This window comes from Mustela putorius, unplaced genomic scaffold (genome assembly GCF_011764305.1).
Source record: "Mustela putorius furo isolate JIRA1106 unplaced genomic scaffold, ASM1176430v1.1 tig00000224_pilon_pilon_pilon, whole genome shotgun sequence".
NCBI lineage: Eukaryota > Metazoa > Chordata > Mammalia > Carnivora > Mustelidae > Mustela > Mustela putorius.
In genome coordinates, this window is record NW_025421321.1 from 24,004,681 (window position 1) to 24,023,039 (window position 18,359).

The window sequence follows — 18,359 nt, forward strand, 5'->3', positions numbered from 1 at the left end:
AAAAGGCTGCTTTCTGAGATATACGTACTTGGAAAAGATTACGAGCCAAAAAAGGTATCTGGATGCTCGTTTTATTTTAATCAGAAATAAAAAGTGATGTTTTTTTCTACCAAGAAACATGAACAGATCCAGGGAACCTAGCAGCACATAAGTACGCATTGGGTTATCAGTTTTTCTCTCTTCCTTCTGTAAGAGCATAACATACTTTTAAATTAATCTGTGTGTTTATTGTGATGTTTCCTGTCACTGTGTGGTTTCCATATATTTAGATAGCTCTATATGCCAGTGAGTCTTATTTTTGTCTGGCTATATTGGTTAGAATGCATTGAGCTTCAAGTAGTAGAAAACCTAATAGTGGTTCAAACCACAGGGACGTTTATTGTTTAGTTATCAAAAAGTCTTGAAGCAATCTTTCTTTGAGTTTTTTCAGTAACTCGGTGGTATTGTCTCGTACTAAGGGTCTTTCTGTCATTCTACCCCACCCTCAGTGAAGAGCTGGTGATGTTTCAATATGGCTGCCACAGCCTCCAGAATCAGTCTTCATAAGCTAAAAGGCAGAGCAAAAAGACAAAGGCTAAAAGGGTCCTCTAAATGGGCCTGACTTCGTTAGGGATAAAACTTTTTTTGCAGCTGTAGTCCAATTGGCTTCCCTTTGGATTTCATTAGCGAGGAGTGGGTCATGACAAGCACTGGCTGTGAAGGGGGCTGGGAAGTCCAATATAGTATTTTCAACCTCTTACATAGGAGATGGGCAAAGAGGATGGGTTCTCGGAACCACTGCTGAGGAGGTCACAAACATCTGACACAGAGTATAAACTCTTAGAGATCAACAATTGCATATTATAAAAAATAAAACAAAAAAAATAAAAGTAATAGCAGTAAATATATTAAAATAGTACTTTGAAATAATGAATGAAGTTTTCTCTTTAAGATATATCACAACTTAACCATTTCCTTATTATTGAACTTAGATGATTTTCCAAGATTACACTATTGTATTTTGGCTAAAATAGATATACTAATAACATCATCCTGTATAAGTTTTTCTGCTATTAGATTATTTTAAGTATAAAATAACTCCCAAAGTCATAGGAATGTAATGTACAACATAGTGACTTAGTCACTAATACTGCACATTTGAAAATTGCTAAGAGATTAAAACTTGAAAGTTCTCATCACAAGAAAAAAAATGTTTAAACTATGTATGGTGACAGATGTTAACTATTCTTCCTGCGGTGGTCATTTTACAATATATACAAATATCAAATCATTATTCTGTATACCTGAAATGAATAGAGTATGTTAAATATAACTTTTAAAAAAGCTATGACTATTTTCTATAACTTATAAGATATTGTCAGTCTTTCATATAGTCACAATAACTGTTGCAATTAAAAATTTTTGAAATGAGGAGCACCTGGGTGGCTCAGTTATTAGTGTCTGCCTTCAGCCTAGGTCATGATCCCGGAGTCCTGGGATCAAGCCCCATATCAGGCTTTCTGCTCAGCTCCCTGCCCACTCCCCCTTCTTGTGTTCCCTCTCTTGCTGTCTCTCTCTGTCAAATAAATAAAATCTTTTTTTAAAAGTTCTTGAAATTATTTATATGAAATTATGTACAATATGTATATGTACATGTTACATATAAATATTACAAATTTGTAAATTTAACGACAACATCACCAGAATGGTGATAAATACCATTATTTAGATGTGTTTTTAGTTTTGTTGGGTTTTTTGCTGATTCCCAATGAATACAATGCTACATTGTATTTCATTTCTATTCTTTTCCTTTTTTCTGTCAAGGAGACCAGAGGACTAAACCAGCCAGGGAGGATCTAGATATATGACCACAGTTGGGGCAAGGTAGCTTCTTACTCAGAGTTAAGTTAAACCAAAATGTTAGTAGTCTTTTGAAGGGTATCTCTGAAGAGTAAGTGCAAGAGTTCTGGTTAATTTATTTTCTACCTTGTTTTTTTTTCTAATTATAAATTGAATATGTATTACTTTGATAATGACTATAAAACAATGACAATATATTATTTTACTAATTAGTTGGGCTTTGATAGTGCTGGCATAAATGTGAAAGTCAAGAAAAGGGTCCACACAGGTGATCAGAACATGGAAAACCTAAAACGGGGAGACGGAGGTGGAGAGATAAATACACGGCCAAGGTCTGGGGAGCCCACTGCATTCCAGGGCAGCAGACAGGAAGTTAAAAACAAGGACCTCTCCTTGTGGGACCTCTCCTGAGCAACTGAAGCCGGGCAAGAGAAAGTCTAGACCTTTCAAAAGTCACATCAACAGACTTGATGGCTGCCAAGGTGTTTTCTTACTGTTACGGTTTCTCCTTCATGGAATTATCTATTCATGTCATAAAACTTGATTTTGTAATTATAATGTCTGTCTATGTATTCATTCATTCCACAAACACCTATTGAGCACCTGCTATGTACTGAACACTGTTGTAACCACGGGGATGGAGCATTAAACACAACAGACAAAGCCCCAGCCAGAGAAGAATGTGAACAGTTAACAAGAAAGAAAAGGAGGGGAAGGGCATAGAACACATCTAGGAGAAGGGGACACCTCTTTCTCAAAGAGCAGGTCAGAGGAGACTTCTCTGATAAGGTGCCATTGACCGGGACCTGGATGAAGTTAGAACCTGAAACAAACAAATATCTGGATGAGAGCTTTGTCTGACTGAGAGAAGAGAAAGTAAAGAGGTCCCAGGACCTGAGACTACCGGATGTGTTGACAGAAAAGAACAAGCCCAGGGTTGCCGGAGTGGGTAAGTGAGATGTGGATGCAGAGAGACCTGGAAAGGGGGATCCCACAGGCTCTCACGGACCAAGCTATAAAGTTGGGACTGTGCTGCCAATATAAGGGAGGCCCCTGAGTTTGCAATGACAGGCATTTTAGAGGAATCACAAGTTGCTGTTTGGAGAATGGATCGGAGGCCAGAGTGAAAACTAAGAGACCCATCAGAGGTTATTGCACTAGTCTTGGGCAAAGGTGTTAGACATGTGGACTGAGGGGGAGATGAAGGATCCTGTGAACAGCCTTCTGAGTCTGGAAAACTTTCCAGGCTTGAGCTGACAGGATTTGCCAATGGGTTAAAGGTGCCACATGAGAGAAAAGGAGGAATCCAGGATGACTCCGAGTTTCTCAGCTAGGGCCATCCTAAGGCCTTTGACTGCATTTTGGAACATGGTGGGAGGGGCAGGTTTGGAGGAGAAAAATCAAAAGTTCTGGTCTCAGGGCACCTGGGTGGCTCAGTGGGTTAAGCCGCTGCCTTCGGCTCAGGTCATGATCTCAGGGTCCTGGGGTCGAGTCCCGCATCGGGCTCTCTGCTCAGCAGGGATCCTGCTTCCCTTCTCTCTCTCTGTCTGCCTCTCCGTCTACTTGTGATTTCTCTCTATCAAATAAATAAAATCTTTGAAAAAAAAAAAAAAGTTCTGGTCTCTTCTGTTTGACATCAGGTATCCAAGTGAAACTGTTGAGCTGGCGGTTGAATATATTTGTTTGGAGTTCAGAGCAGAGCTCCGGATGGAAGTTTAATTTTAGTATCATCAGCGTATAGGTCCTATTTAAAGCCACAAGCCCAGATGAGATCACCAGAGAGTGAGTGCGGGTGGAGAAAAGAAAAGGCCCTTCAACAAGTGGAAGCTGGAGAGATGAGCCAGCAAAGGTCACTAAGAAAGAGTGGCCGGAGTGGTGCCAAGAGACCTAGGCAGGTTCAAGGTCCTCGGAGGCTCATGAGGCAATTGTCTTAAGAATTGACTCAATCAACTATGCCAAATGCTACCAAAATGTCTTGGAAGATGAAGACAAAGAATTGATCTGCTCTGGGCTTGGTGAACACCTAAGCAAATGCCAATAGTGGGTAAAAACCATGTAAAGCAAACATCTCTCCCTGCACTGTTCTAAGGCAGCATCCACAGGCTTTAGATCTGCCTTTACATAGGTGAAAAGACCAGTGGGTTGGTAACGGAAGTTCTGCAAGTTGTTAAATCCTGAGGAGGTTGTTCTGAGGATTAAATGGATGGTAAACTAGAAGTCTGAGGGGCGGGATCTGGTTTAATGGGATCACTCGATAATGGCAGCATTAGCTATTACAGTGACCCAGGTGATTTCCATTTAATTTTAAGCTCTCATTTCAGGCTGTTGCTTAACACTGTTCCGAAGACAAGCACTAAGTTTTCTGGAAATGATTGAAAGTAATCACAACATCATAGAGCTGAAAGGGCTGTAGAGATTATTTACTCCAATCTCCTCTCTTGACAGGTAGAAAAACAGATGCAGTGAGATTAGGTGACTTTCTCCAGATCACCCACACCCACCAAATCAGGAGTGGAACACAGGTCTCCCCATGGATTAGTGACAAAAAAGCTCACAGGGAGAGACGGAACGTTCCATGTCAAGGGATCTATTTCAGGTAACTGAAGCTTGTTCCTTTCAACCACCAAAACTTAATAGCAATCATTATGACCATCATTATCGCTCTCGATTGAAATTGTCTACTGCTTTGATGAAAACACTTTTCCTAAACAATGGAGTTGTTTTAGTCTAAAAAATTTGAAATTCTTGAAGTCAGCTTTTCTTGTTATATTTTTTCTTTGCCAGCTGCTTTAGGCTTTGAGAAGTCCCTTTGACTTGTAAAGCAAGTGATAACTTCATATGATAGTATTTATACAATATTGTCAAAGTGATCACTTGATACCTTCTGGAAAGACAGAAATCTAAGGAGTTAAGAACAGCAACAGGCACATAATTCTGTATCTAAGAGCATCCACAACTATAAGAATACATTTATTTATATCTTATATACATGCAGAATTGAAGATATTATTCAGGAGATTTAAGTACACAATACCGATCTGAAACTCACAGAGAAATTAATCTTAAGTGAGTCTGTACTATCTCTCCTTCAACACTTCAGAGTTTATATGGAGTTCATATATATTTAGTGATTGAAATGATTTGTATCTCTGTAGCATTTTTCCATAGAGAAACCCCAAACATCATTTTATTAAACACCTAAACACTCCCATGAGAGATAAGAATCAGATCTTACTATTCTTATTCTAGAAATGAGAAAACTCACATCCCAAAATGCTAATATGTCCAGAGGACTAATATGAACAGTAAAAAAAAGTTCCTTTCTTTCTCCTTGCCAGCCAATCTTTGAATATCATCTAGAAATCTGAATTTAGCCCTCAGCATTTTCAACGTTCCAGGAATGGACCTTGTGAGAAAATAAAGCTCACTGATTCCTGATACTCAGAAATCCATTCTCAGACATTTCCTATTACTAGTGACCACAAGCTCAGCCTCTACCTGCCTCTAAGGTCATGTGGTCTTTGTTACTACAACCACCATGAATCTATTGCATTTCACTATTAAAAGTAAATTGTCAGTCACTTACATTCTATCCAATCTTGTTATAGTAACTAAGCTGTGCATCTCTAGAAAGTGAAGTAGCAAATAACAGATCAGCAAAGCATTATTCCTTCTTTCCCTACCTAGATTTTAGTGCCTGTGAGTGACTAGAGGTATTGTTGGATGCTGGGCATGTGGAATGTCCTGGAAGAATAGGGTGGTTCAGAGGATTAAAATTAAAGTAATACACATGAGGTGCTTTTTTGCTCAAAGAATATGTTTAATAAATGTTAGTGTTTGTTACTATTAGTATTTGCAGCTTAGCTTGTAGAAATTGGGAAGAGCTAATAATTAGTTCTGGTTACCATTTATTAAATTAGATACAAATTTCATGATAAGATTACATAGGAGATTATCGTATTCCCCATTCCACAGCTAAAAAAGTGGCAGACTTGGGATTTGACCAATGTTTCTCTGATTTTACCAAGCTTGTTTGTTTGTTCATTTGTTCATTCATTCATTCATTCACAAATGCTTACTAAGCTCCTATGTACTAGGTACTGAGCTAGGCAAAGAGGTTAGCAAGACAGACCTGGACTCTGCCCTCACAGAATTTGGAGTCTAGGGAGGAGTACAGACAAGTGAAACCCAATGTCCTGATGTTGCAAGGCTCCTTCCCATTCTTGCCCTACCATTTTGAATGCAAACTCCTGCCCTTCTCTTCATGCTCCTAAAATAAATTCACTATTATGCACAGATGAAGGATATTTCACTGAGGAATGCATAGAAGTAGTGTACACTTCACAAGGCTCAGAGTTTCTCTCTGAAAGTCCCCATAAACATCTTTGTCTTCATTCTACATCAATCTTTAACCTCCTCATCTAACCACCCTATTCCACCCCGTCTCCCAGTCTAGGGACAAGACCCTGGCCCTGGGTCTGCCCTGAAAGCTGCACTTATGGATCTCTTTTTCTTATGAAGGCTACTTAAGTCTTACATCTTAAGTGTCCAGTGAAGTTCTCCCATGAGGAGGATAGATCTTCCTTATAAGATGGCCAGAGGATTATAAGTACATTATAATTTTTCTGGTCCCATAAGTCAGCTGGGAGGTCTATTAAGATATGATACCCTGTGTTAAAAGAGCACATAAGAGAGACCTGGAACTTGGACTTAGGGCAGCAAAGGAGGTGTCCTGGAAAAAGTGGCATCTGAAGTGTGATGGATATTATGGTTGCCCTAGATGTCCATTGTTCAACTCTTGGTAACCACCCTAATGTGTGGTAGCGATTAGAGTTGGTTGAGGGGGGGTGATAGTCAGAGCTTCTCTATGAACCCCACACACTTTGGGGGAACAGTTTCACCACTCTCAACTCAAGTCTAAAAGCCTAAATTCATCCATCCCTTTAGCCAGTTATTGGCCCCGGTGTAAGCAAGGCATAAGCTACAGTATGACTGAAAAAGATGTGGGAAAGAGGGGAGTTTGGTTGAGGAGAAGGTCTGGAAAAGAAATACTATCTTTTCTTTAACGGACATGAATAAGGAAGTGCACAAAAAATTTTTAAAGACTTTATTTTTAAGTAATTTCTGAACTTTGGACCCAAGTTCAAGAGTCACATGCTCTGCCGATTGAGCCAGCCAGGCACCCTAGGAAGTACACACACTTAGTCATTAGTGTTGGCTATCTGATCACCACGAGGACCAACAGCCTCAGCAGGAAGGTTATGTTGCCCAGCAGAGTGAAGAGCTAAGCAGAAATTCAACCTTTCATTACCTGGTAGAGCTGCTGAACTGACCTCAGTGATGTGAGCCTCCCATGTTTAGGAAAGTTTGGCTTAAGTTTTCTGTTCTTTACAATCAGTCCCAAACTAACTGATACAGAAGGTGAGAGTTGACCAACAAGTAGGCAAGTCCCTTATCTATAACTTACAAGTTCATTTAAACACAGTTTGATTTTCAGGGAAAACACAAAATACAAGAAAACTCCTACATACACTTAATTAGCCTGATAAAGAAATTAAAAAAAAAAAAAGATCACATTAAAACACACACACACACATCACACATACAACTTTCTGAACTTAAAATGATTAGGAACTACTTCATGTGACATTTAAAAAGAAAACTTCAAAACTTTATTAGAACATTTAAAAGATGACAGTTCAAATAAGAAATAGAGACAATTCCAAGGTAAAAAGACAATAATATTAAAATATCTGAACCAACCAAAAGAACTGTATTCGAGTTTAATTAAATTTATAAATTTAACACTATTCTGATAGAAAGCCCAATAATTATGTTCAATCCACAAAATCAATAATTCCATCAACAGGGAATATAGAAAAGAAAGGCAGTGAGGCTCCTACCAATATCAGCCATTAAAAACTTCTATATAATTGAATAAGGATTAAAGAAATGTGTTAGATAGATCACAGATTAATTGAGCCAAATAAAGAGACTTAAATGGCCCAATAATTTATAGAAGCATTGGTATAGAATAAATGGAAATAAAACTATATACATGAATATATATACATACACACGCATATACTTTTAAAGTATTTTAATGTGTCACAAAATAGTATTTTTATAATATAAGGAGAGAAGGAAGGTGTGTGGCAGACACTCTTAGTTGGCTATTTCAATGGTCTTTCTCAACCTTCTTCTCTTTTTGTTGTCTTCTACTATTAAAGCAGGAAGAATTAAATTTAGCTAGATGTGACCATATGATATAGTTCTGACTAATGGGACATATGTGAAAGTTTGCTGGTTGGTTTCTGAGAAAATTTTTGTTTTCCTGATAAAAGAAACTGATGTGGTTCCCATTGCCCTTCCTTCCTGCTGCTTTGAATGCAACATTCTTCCTGCTTTAAATATAGATAAGATAACTTGAGTTGCAGCAGCCATCTTGGAACCCTGAGGTGGTAAGCATAGGGAAAGGCAAGGAGAATTTTAGAGTCGCCAGCCCCAAATCACTGAGACACTGAAATGATGCCAAAAGCTACTATATCAGTCATGGTTTGTTTCATTTTGTTTTTGAACTTTTTTTGTATCTGACGATGTCTTGACAGCTTGAAAATCTTACTGGCCGGGGAGAATGGCCCTTCCAGGGCTAGCTAATATCTCAAGACAGTAAAAAGCTTACTTGTACTTCTCCTGTACACACCTACCACCCCTTTTATTTAACTCTTACACACCAACCTAATATTTCTCCAGTCCAAAAGCACCTCAGGACCAGGTACCAGGCAACTAGAGAGACCACCCTAATAGCCCAAAACCCACCAGAATTATTCAAACGAGTCATTCGTAACCTGTTTACTCTGACCTGCCTTGTCTTGCCTACAGAAACTCCAGTAAAGGCTCCAGCCTAGGCCTTCTCTAGTGACTGCTTCTGACCAAAATCTCAAGCTTCTCCTGCGGTCCTGTGTGGTATGGCATGCCCTCTTCAAGCAGGAAATATAAGTAGTAAATTCTTTTTTCCAATGGCACAGATCTCTCTGTGCCATTACTCAGTCACTCCTGTGAACTAAAATTCCACAGGCACATTTCAGGAAAGCTACCAACCTCTGGACTTCCTATAGAGTGAGAAAACTAGACCCCTATTTGTTTAAACCACTGTTATTTGGATTTATGTTACTTGCAGTCACATAATCATAACTGGCCCAAGAAATATTTGATAAGAGGTATAGAAATTAGTGATAACAGTTTTAAAAATAGCTAAGACTTGACATAATTAGCTAGATAAACGAATTAACTTTTTTATTATGAGAAAAGAACAGAACATTGACTAAAAGACTTAGCGGATCTGTGGAAAAGAACATTTTTCCGCCTGAAACTTCGTAAAGAGTTATAAGGAAAGTAAGTGATGCATGGGGAGGCTTGGCTGGCTCAGTCGGTTGAGCGTCTGCCTTCAGCTCAGGTTGTGATCCCAGGGTCCTGGGATCGAGCTCACATGGGGCTTCTTGCACAGCTGGGAGACTGCTTCTTCCTCTGCCTGCTCTGTCTGCAGCTCTCCCTATTCCTGCTCTTACTCTGATAGAGAAATAACAAATAAATAAATAAGCTCAAATCTTAAAAAAGAAAGTGACATATATAAATTTTAAACTTCTGTACAAGGAAAAACAGGAAAAATGTAAGAAAAGATATAGAATATGAAAAATATATATCATTCGTGATAGCATATAAGATCATATAAAATATAAAAGGATCCTATTCAAATTCATGATATTTCTTTACTCTGATACAGAAATGGATGAAGCATATGAACAAGCAATTCCCTCAAGGAGAAATAGAACTAGTAAAGAAAGGCCTGAGAAAATGTTCACCCTTGGTAGTCATCAAAGAAATGCAAATTAAAGCAACCTTGAAATGTTACTTGACACCTACTAAATTAGCATTTTTAAAAAATGGATGGGCTGGCAAGTTGCTGGTGATATGGGTGTTCCTTTCAGGTGGTGCTACAAATTGGTATCAGCCTTTTAACCAGGTGATTCCAGTGTTTGCAGTTAGCCCTAAAGAGACTTACTCAACAGAAGCGGAGAGACACCTTCAGCACTGTTCTTCAGAATCAATTCAATTCAATTCAATTCACATCTATTTTATACATTCCACCTGCCAAGCAGAGGCAATAGGGAATTGGAAATTAATAAGACACTTTGACCTCAGGCGGCTCACAGTCTGGCAGAGCAGTCAGGGAGGTAAACAAGTAACACGACAAAATTGTGCAAGGAGTCCAGCCAAAAAAAAAAAAAAAAAGCAACACAGATGAAGTCAGAGGAGCTAGATTTTTATGACAGGCTTACCTAAGGGGGACAAGGTGAAACTGTAGGCAAAAAGGGACAGAGAGTTAAAATAGGGACAATGAGTCATCCAGCACTATCAGAATAGAGATTCCAAGAGAAAGTTTGTGGAAAAACCAAGATTTGTGGCAGAGTGCAGAGAACTTTTTTGACCTTGTTTGACATCTGTAATAGTAAAATGTGGACCATTCTTAAATCGTCAGCATTGGAAAGATCTCTTCATGAATTATGACACAAAGCAGACCATCATCCCACCATAAGAATGAAAATTATGAGTAAGTATATAAGACACTTAAAAACACTTACAATATGCAGGCAGGATACCTGCGGAGAGAGCAGCTGCTGGCCTTGACAACGCTGAGCATTGGGCCAAAACCCACCTTGGCCCTTTTTATCCCCCTCAAATTTAAAAAATCAAAATGTAATTCACATGCTGTGAAATTTACCCATTTGAATATAGGATTCAGTGCTTTAACATATTCACAAAGTTGTGCAACAATCACCACTATTTAGTTCCAGGACACTTTCATCACTTGAAAAAGAAACTCTGTATTCTTCCTGGTCTTGAGCAACCAAAAATCTACCTTCTGTGTCTGTAGATTTGCCTCTTCTCCACCTTGCCCTGAGAGAAGCCGCCCAAATTATTGCTGCCCTCCCCAAGTCGGGGTAAAGAGGGGCAACAGCTAGTCAATGTTCCGACCCCAGTGTGGATACTGGGCCCTCCCCCAAGTACAGCTGCCTCAAAGCCAGTAACCACCACCGATTAAAGGTTCAGACATAGCACAAGGGAATTAAATGTAGGCTCATGTAACTCTAGAGACTCCATAGCTAGGCCTTCCCTGAGGTGAGCACCCCCTCAGCTCCCTCTCTCAGTGTGTCTGGGGAGGAAGTATATCTTCTGGTGGAGCATTTTCATTTTTCCACTAAGACATTTGTAGGAGACATGGAGAGTGTGGTGGCTTGGTCTCTGGCTGCCGTCCCCGAATTCATTACCTCTCTTCCTCGCCAGCCTTCTCTTCTGCCAGACGCCATTTTGTTCCCTTCCCAGGGACACTGAGTGCAAAAACTGTGGCTCTCTGTGGAAATGATCACAGATGTGTTAGCTTGCAATTTGGGCTTGCTGCTTTCCTGACTGGTTAAGGAGGACACTGCACACATGATGGTGAAGCCTGACCTTCCCTGTTTTATGCACTATGACATACTCTCTTTGGTGGTCTCAGGGGTTAGAAGACCGTATCACACTCCTGACAAGCAAACTACAGCAATAATTCATCATCCCATCTCTCCCCAACCCCCCAGTACAGCATGAGGCAACGATGGGGATGAACCACGACACTGTTAAAAGCACAGACGCAGAGGTAGCTCAGCAATGTGTTAGAGGGAGCTCAGACAGGAGTCAGGATACGAGGGTTTGGGTTTATTCTCTCTGTTCTCAGTTCCTTCATCAATAAGGTGAGAAGGGAATAGAATGAGGCTCCAGCAGTTCTGCTAGATTAAAATTCCTGAGTTTCTGTGAATTAGTAAGGTGACTAATTTAGGGACCCACCTGGTCTCAGGGACCTTGTAAGAGAGAAGAGAAGAGGAAAGAGGAGGGGAAATCCAGAAAGGAAGGAATTTAGGGGAAAGGAAGGGGAGGTTCAGGAGATAATGGGAAGGAAGAGGACCAAAGGAGATGGGAGAGACCGAGGGAAAGAAGGGGAGGGGAGAGGTGGGAACAAAAGGAGGGAAGGAAGGGAGCAGAGGGGACGAGAGGAGAAAGCGAAGGAGGGGGGCGACAGGAGATGAGGCAGTGGATGGACCAGAGGAGAGAGGACAGGAGTGAAAGAGCAGGAAGGCGCGGTGGACCGGGGGAGAGGAATGGCAAACTAACAGACTTCACTGGAAAGAAGACAGGAAGAAGGGAGCTAACATTTCCCATGTCCTACAAAGTATCAGTTCTCCAAACCACCTTCATGGTCAGTACCACTACTGCTCTCTCCCCAGTGAGGACCTGAAATTTCAGATTCTTCAGGCCTCTCTCCTGCATGCTGAGTGAGTGATACCCCTTTGCTCCCCAGGGATTCTGGTGCCGTGAGACTTCACAACAAGCTGGATTAAGTACTGTGCCCCAAATCTTCACCGAATCAGTCTTGGTGCTGAAGTTCAGACTCGGGCCTATCCAGTTCTGAGACCTGTGTTCTTTCCAGTTTTGTAGGCTGAGAAAAGAAATGCAAAGAGACGTGAGGAAAGGTTTCAGAGTGGAACACCTTTCCGTGCATGTAATAAAAAATGGGCTAAGAAATGGTCTCAGTGAAATCCATTCCAAAAAAAAAAAAAAAAAGCAGAAGGAAAACGTAGGCTGTGTTAAGTAAAACCTATTCAATTCAAGGGAATAGATTTAAGATAAAGTCTCAGAGGCGTTCCCAGGGCAATAGACCTTTTCCATAATTAACCCACCTCCCTCTGGACTGGCAGCAGTAAGAATTGCTGGATTTAACAGTAACAGTTTTTATTCTCTAGCATATTCACAATCTTTAAAGCACCTTCACATTCATTATTCCTTTTGACCTTTCACATAATAATAACAAGAGTTCAAATAAAGATTTTGGAATAAGACTTCAGCTTGATTGCCACCCCGGCCTTATGAGCTGTATGACCTTGGCATGATTAATTAACCACTCTGAGCCTCAACTGTCTCTCTCTCATAAGATGGGGATAATAAGAGTGCCTACCTCATAGGGTTGTGGTGAGGATTCAAACTGGTAATGTACGTCAGTGTTGTCCAACATGTACTAAGCGCTAAAGAAATGCTAATTAGCATCATATATATTTGTCTCCAAAATTATATGACATTTGAAAATAAGCAGAAAAGATTACTGGGCCTCTGTCAGTGTAGTCTTGAGATTAATTTTCTATTGACTTTATAACTCTGAAGGTATAGGGGCTAATGAAAAATTTTTTCTCATGAAAATGCAAATAATTTTTGTCCAATAGAGTAGATAAGCATAAAGATCACAGTTTATTGTCCTATTGGACATTTATTAGTTTTGTATCTAAACTGACCATCTTTTACTTTTTGTATTAAATAGTGTATACACACACGTACACGCACATCTTCCATGCTCTTTTGACCAGTTTTAACATCTTAATGCCCCCCTCAATAAATAAAAGCTTTGCCATGTATTATTATATTTGCCTGAGAGATAGGATTTTATCCTTCTGAAAATTATGCTTTACCCTATGAGACAGCTCCTACAGGGAAGCCTGTCCCCCTTTCCTTGGGAGCCTCTGAAAATCAAAGTGATCTTTTACTTGCCTGGAGTTAGGAACAGACTTTGGTTTTCTCAAATTCCAGTCCCAGTACTTTTTGGCTCCATCATATGCCTTTGCCTAAATGATATACAAAAAGAGAATAATAACAATAAAGAATATAATACAAAAGAATCTGAGGCTTCAGCAGTTTCCGGGCTGTCTTCACAGACATCTCTCCATCAAAGAGGGATGTGAGAAGCCCCATGTGAAGCTGCTTTCTAAATGTTCTGCTTTTCTGCCTGTTTTTCGAACCCAAAGAGGAAAAAGGGACAGTCTTTAAAGACAGCAACGGCCTAAAAAAAGGAATGAGGTGGGGAATCTGATCATTCACTAACCTAGTTAAAGGGAAACTGAAACTATTCTATGCAAAATAAATTTAATCTATATTGATGAGGTACAGGGAGATGGGGGTTGAATCTATCTTGGAACTGGAGCCAACTTGGCATCTCAGAAGAATTTATATTCTCTTTTCTCAGCAGGAGAGGAACACAAGCCTTCAAATTTAGAAGGGCAATTAAGAGTGAACCCTGTGTCAAGGGGCTGCACTCTCTCTCTGGGCTCTGGACAGAGAACATACCTCAGCCTAGCGTGTGGTTCTCAGCATCCAGGGGTCCCAGCTGTTCTGGAAGCAGAAGCAGCGAGCAGAGCTGAGCAGTGGGAAGGTGAAAGTGGAACCAGGGTTAATTTAAGACAAGTAGTGCCTGAATTAAGGGCAAGGAGCCGCTTTTACGTGTATTAGAACTGCAGATATTTTAAAGCAACAGAAATGAAAATTGCGTTTTGTATTTTTAAAAAATTCCACTGACTTTGTAGTTTGGCACAGTGGCTCTCATTTGTGCAATACTTTCATCTCTACATTTCCCTAGATTTCCTCCGACCTCGCTAGCTGCTCCTTCTCACTTTCCTTTCCTGACTGCTCCTCCTTGATTCCTCAATGTCATTTCACACAAGAGTCATTCCATTCATTCCTTGGCCCTATCTTTCTCCCCATTACCTGGCTAAATGTCAGCCATATGCTGATGTTTCCTAAATTTTATCTAGAGCCTCAACCTCTTGTCTGAACTTGGAACGAATATATCCAGCTGCATATGTAAAATCTTCACTTGGATGCCAATGATGCCAATGATGGACTTAAACTTAATATGTTTAGAACAGAGTTTTTTATTCTATTCCTTATACTCTACATGTTTTACACCCAAAGAACAAATTCTGGGTGAGGGCCTTTGTACATGCCGTTCCCTAGGTCTAGAACCCTCTTCTGCTAGTCATTTGCTGGAGAGCTTTTTGTTGTCACTCAGATCTCAACTCAAACATCACTTCTTTTGTGGAGCTGTCCCCACCTCTGCCCCTTGAAAGTAGACCCCCTTTTGCCAGCACCACCAACAGTCTTTCTGGTGGTCATGAAGATAACCAGCAATGGCCCCATAGCCTCACATTTCTTACTACATGGAATTCTGTTACCTAAGGGTTTGTTTGTTTCTTCTTACTCCCACCCCCTCCCAACCCAACAGCTCTGCCCCTGCCCCACCCCGACAGAAAATGAGCCTGGGGAGAGCTGGGACTCATCTGTCTTAGTCACTGCTGTTCCACTAACATCTAGGCCCTTAACAAATTGTTACTGAATGCATATATGCATGAACAAGTGCCTCTCTGGGGATCTGTTTTCCCATAAAACCAGAGGGTAAGTATCACAGAAAGCCTGCATAATAACTGGGAAGGAGGAAGATACCAGTTCAGGCATGACCTTGAATTTCTAAATTGATTCGAGAATAGTAAATGCCATAGGGACAGTAAGGCAGGCAGAAGATGTTGGGGGTATAGTAAGCAAATAGAAAAACATAAGGAATTAAATTGTCCCTAAATGTTCAGAAAACCTTTGAGAGACAAACATAATCATTTTATTTTTGTTTTCCTGAGTAAAGAAATTAGGGAGAAAATTATCATCTATCGTATTATCGCCATCATGCCATAAAATAAAGTCCATTTAACTTCCAAAAAGGAGAAAAGACATAAATAACCTTCACTATTTTTTTTTAAAGATTTTATTTATTTGAGAAAGAGAGCATGGGGGCCAGAGGAAGAGGAAGAAGCAAACTCCCTGCTGAGAAGGGAGCTCGACAAAGACTCAAGACTCCATCCCAGGACTTTGTGATCAGGACCCAAGCTGGAGGCAGACGTTTTACTTACTGAGGCACCCAGGCGCCCCAACCTTCACTGCTTTTTAAATTGAATAAACTTATTTTTATGAAAACTACATATCGGCTTCATTTCCTCATTTGCCTCCTTTATTGACTTCATGTCTCTCACTGCGCCGTCATCTTTCAGAAATGTCATCCCTGACACATGCGGGATCGTAGTTCAAGATCAACAAGCAATCTTCGGCAAGTCTCCTAAATCTACTTCCTCCCATGTCATTGGCTGGTTGAAACTCTCTAATAAATGTTCTCTACTAGGGTATTGTAGTGTGTGTGCAACCTAAGAAACCTAACACTGAAATGTTAATTAGAAGTTTCCCCATACATTAACCAATTATGAGGCCAGACATACCAAAACGAAAAAACAAAAACCCATATAAGATATCTGAAGTAAAGAAACGAACCTGTATGCATGTGTACACATGGGTACGTGTATGAGTGTGCATGTGTGCGTGTAATGCATTAAGAAGATAATGGTGGATTGACACAGCTTCCCTCTGTAAGGAAAGTTAGTAGGAGCTTCTGAAACTAATAACCACAACATTCATGATCACAGTCATGTTTGTTACACAGAGCACAAAGGAGAATTCCCTTTCATTTTACTGTAAATGCTTTTAAAGACGAATGTCTTTTTAAAGAATAAGATGAAAAGGCACCCATAATAGAGACAACGAAAAAAAAGTGTTTAGTCTACTGAGGAAACTAAGAAACAAAACCAAGTGAGGCAGATGATATCAAGCATTATTTACATTTGCTGCTGAACCAAACTATTTAGGAGTAACGCCTACGTGAGAAGGAGAATATATTTTGCAAATGGAAATGTGAATAATTACCTTAGATGACCTACTTCATTATGAAAAGAGGAAACTCTGCTTGCGGAAAACATGCAGAATACAAAGGACAGTGAGTGGAAATGTCGTAACAGGAGAAGAAGAAAGATTGTGGGCTGAGGGGCATTAGCCAGCTGGAATCCGAAAGAAGTGGGGGCAGCTGGGACATGTGTCACTGTCCATTAGATGCCATTTTAAGAAATTAATTCGGGATTCAGGAGGAGCATCGGGTGACTGTAGTCCTACATAAGAAGCAAATAACAATAAGGACTAAGTGTTCTAAGCATTTCACTGACCCACGGGCTTCTGGAGGGTAATGAATAGGGACACTCTCTGGCTCACTAGATAAACAATAATAAGAGAATCATAATAGTTCCAATTTGGAACCCTCCCTCTGCAGGTCGCAGCTGCATGATCCACTCAAGTCAAAAAGTAAGAAAACTCAATTAGCAGCTCTCCGCCCTCCAGCCCCGCCCCCTCTGATGAGGGGAAGGAGTAGAATGTTCTCCCACAGGCTCCCTAAGCTGGGGGCGGGGGGAGCGCGTTTTTTTGAGCTTCTGAACAGCAGTCAGGATACGAGGCTGTTCAGTAGACTGGTGCTGCGAACCACAGTTCCCCTGAAGAGCTTTGGTGGAAAATGATTGAGTGGATAGATCTGAATTCCCAGTAAAACCAAAGCTACGCTCCCAATTATGTTCTAGTAGAAATTGTCATATTTTAAAGAAACACTATGTGTGATTTCAAATCAGATTCAAAATCTTACCTTTCGATTCAGCAAGCAGTCAGCAGGCCTTTTCCTGGTACTCAGGGCAAGCAAAGGTAGTGGGTACCAACTTTCCTGACCTGAGAACAGCTTCCCAGCACAGTCCTCCTGGAAACATCTTGAAAACAAAGTGGCTCCCAGACACTGTCCAATCCCTCCCCTGCTGGGCTCTGGCAGTCAGAGCCCACTGTGGGCTTCACTCCTGCATACTCCTGGAAATGCATACACAAGCAGAGGAAAGTAGGTCCAGTGACCCTGGTTTACTTGAATTTTAGTTGAAAGTTTGCAAAGAGTGCTGACATTTTTGCTTCAACATTCGTCTCAACTGAATTTAGTTTAATCTTTCCCTCCTGGGGAAAGTCTTTGTGAACAGGTGGGTCCAGCAGGTGAGAGGAGTTGGCCGATGGGATCTAGGCTGTCTGTTCCAGCAGCCAGCCGTGTGTCTTTCCGACGTGCTGCATCACCCTTCTCTGAGCTGTCTTTTTCTTAGCCAGATGATCAGAGAGTATTGATGATTTTTAAGGTCTTTTTGAGTTCCAGAATAATATCATTTGGTGTTTATAACTCTGTGCAATTGGACAGAAGTTTTGAAGAAGTTTGCCCAAGAATAAACCGGTAACCTCATTGCATTGTTGCAATGACCAAGATAACTGGATTTTAAAAATTTCAGCAACTATAACCACTTACTGGTTTGATCATGCTTTGCGTAAAACTTATGACTGTGCTTTTGAAAGAGTTACAATAACTTTTTAGAAAATAAGAATAACCATGTTTGATCAGTTGGTCTCCACCACATCATCTGACCTTGGGTATGGACATGAGACACACAGCTCACAGGGTTGTTTTCTCTCCTCCACTCATGTCAATAGCTCAACCTTTTGCTGCATCCTGGATGCTTCTCGCTGTATTTTACAACTCCCCTTTCTCTGTCCATTCCCTAAATGTTACTTCCTTAACACTCCTTCTCAGGACTTTTCCTCTCTCATTTTATTCGCTCTTTGGATGATCTCACCCTCCACCCACGACAGTGTGCAATAAACGTTCAGGTTTGTGCTATTTGCTGATTTCTGCGGTGTAAATACTCTCATCACTGCTGATTTCAAGC

At 40.5% G+C, this 18,359-nt stretch overlaps 1 long non-coding RNA gene across 1 annotated transcript; it reads left to right on the top strand.

The window, feature by feature from the left end:
- Window positions 1-2,510: 2,510 nt before the first annotated feature.
- On the top strand, window positions 2,511-15,561 carry LOC106004025. Its single transcript, XR_001176861.2, has 3 exons — window positions 2,511-2,788; window positions 4,285-4,435; window positions 15,506-15,561. It is a non-coding gene; the product is annotated as an uncharacterized LOC106004025 (long non-coding RNA).
- Window positions 15,562-18,359: the final 2,798 nt, after the last annotated feature.